This window comes from Panthera uncia, unplaced genomic scaffold, assembly GCF_023721935.1.
Source record: "Panthera uncia isolate 11264 unplaced genomic scaffold, Puncia_PCG_1.0 HiC_scaffold_1831, whole genome shotgun sequence".
Lineage (NCBI taxonomy): Eukaryota > Metazoa > Chordata > Mammalia > Carnivora > Felidae > Panthera > Panthera uncia.
The window spans coordinates 23,248-25,430 of record NW_026058505.1 but is presented as its reverse complement, the minus strand read 5'-3'; the positions used below and the strand labels follow the sequence as shown (position 1 = coordinate 25,430).

At 58.1% G+C, this 2,183-nt stretch overlaps 1 non-coding gene across 1 annotated transcript; it reads left to right on the top strand.

Moving 5' to 3' along the window:
• Positions 1 to 2,109: 2,109 nt before the first annotated feature.
• On the top strand, positions 2,110 to 2,183 carry TRNAT-AGU (transfer RNA threonine (anticodon AGU)). The gene has a single exon. It is a non-coding gene; the product is annotated as a tRNA-Thr (tRNA).

Here is a 2,183-nt window from a genome sequence, read left to right as displayed (position 1 = left end):
AAGTGTGTGACAGGCCTTTCTCCATCTACGAAAGTGACATCTTTTCCGAAACCGTCACCAAATGTGTGTTCTGCCGGATGGATGCAGAAGACTTGTCAGCAGAGGCCTCATCATCATCCGGAGGGGAAGACTGACTGCCAAGGGAGTGCAGCCCGGCCACAGATGACTGATGGCCATTGGGCCTGTTGACTGACTTGAGCACAGGTCACCTGTCATATGGGTTTTGGGGTTCTGCAGGGACCTTTCTCTATGGCCCCTTCCTGGCCGGGTAGGCGTATCAGACAGGGGCAGGGGCATGGCCTCAGCTCCACAGCACTCTTGGTGGCGGAGATCATACACTTTTTTAGTTTTCATGACGAATAAATCTAGATTCCTTTAGAAAACAAGCATGTGTGTGAATTCTAGAGGCATTTTTGCTCCTTCTAAGCTTTATGACCTGGTGTTCCTGGTGTCATTTTTGGAACACATTCTGGACTCTGGTGTTGCCCTGTGAGGCAGCCAGGCTAGCAACTGCAGCTCCTGTGGACGGCTCTGTCAAACGACAGGAAGATGTGCGGGGTCCCCTCTGGGGAGGAGACTGTTGTGTGGCAAGGCACTCTGGGTCGTCCCTGGTTAATACTCCCAGACGGCCATCCACCCAGAACAGAGGAAGGTCTGGTTAGGCAGGTGGGTGGAGGGCATTTCCATCACAGGGTGGGTCATCCTTTCCGCCCCAGACTTTTCCAGAATGCCCAGGCAGATGTAGAGCCCTCCTCCTGCTCCCACAGCATACCGTACTACATAAATCAATTCCTTCAGAAGGTTTCATGGACAAACAGGAAGGGCTCCCTTTCCCATTTGCTATGGCTCGCACGATTCCTGTCAGTCGTTAGCACTGCCCTTGCTTTGTTTAAAAAACTTAATTGTAGGTCTGATTTATTTAGCGTATTTGACTGGCATCCAATGATTCTGCCCATGAGCACCATAACCTGTAGTCACTATTTGGGCAGGTTCCGTGCTTGGGCGCTGCCCTCCTCAGTCATAACCCTGGTGACTCTGGTCACCCTGGGGCTGGCTGTTCAGTATGTATCCACTTATCCACATGAATGATGTATGAACATGTCAAAGCTCCACTTCACGCTCTCTTTCAGAGAATTCCTTTTGCTAAGTGGTCTCCCTCCTCCCGCACACAGCGCGCACAGAGGAGTGCTTCCCCTTCTGCGTTGGAGGACGGCTCAGTTGCAGGTACCAACAGTGTCACACCGATGGGCACATAGCTTTGTTTCTCGATTTTTGCTATTACAGATAATACTGGAGTAAATCTTCTTGCGCATATGCACTTGCGGAGTCTAACATTTCTGCGGATGAGGCTCTCCCACGGGTGGGTGAATGAATGGATTGGCTCGAAGGCCCTCTGAAAAGTGTTGGGAAGAGGTGGCTGCGCTGTCCGGGCGAGGAGACCCAAGAAGCTGCAGGCGAGCACCCTGCCAGCTCTGGCAGCACGTGCGGTGTCGGTGCTCCGAGGCCAGCGGCCTGGGTTCCTCGAAGCTCCGGATCCCTCAGGGCGGGCGGCTCAGGCGCCCGCGGTGCCCCCCCGGGGGAGAGGCAGCCCCACCGAAGGTCTGGTCGCGGCAGGCGGGCAGATGCCGCCCCCGGAGCGGGCAGGGCCGCCCACCCTCAGTGCGTCCGGGGCGCGCCGCAGGCTCCCGGGCCCAGGGCTCCAGCGCGGTGGATGCACGGCGCGCTCACCGCGGGGCCACGGCGAGCTGCGCGCCCAGACCGGACGCCGGGGGCCTGGGCCTCGCGGGACACCGGCGGGGGACTTCCTGCGCCAGGTCTGGAGGGCAGAAAGCCTAACCTTGCGCGGGCACCCCCCCATAGACAGGGCCATCCGGCTCCACGCCGCGGCGCAGACCCCACAGCAACCGGGAAGACCAGCGCTCCCGGGCCTGAGGCAACACTCGCTTCCCACTTTTCCGGCTTCCGTGTCCAAACCCCTCGCCTCAGCCGCTGGTGTGGGCAGGACTATACACCACGCATGCGCCTCTTGCGGACGAAACTTGTGCGCATGCGCACCGCAGAGGGACTAAATGGTGATGGGGAACAGATTCTCGCGGTATTCGTGCGGGCGGCGCCGTGGCTTAGTTGGTTAAAGCGCCTGTCTAGTAAACAGGAGATCCTGGGTTCGAATCCCAGCGGTGCCT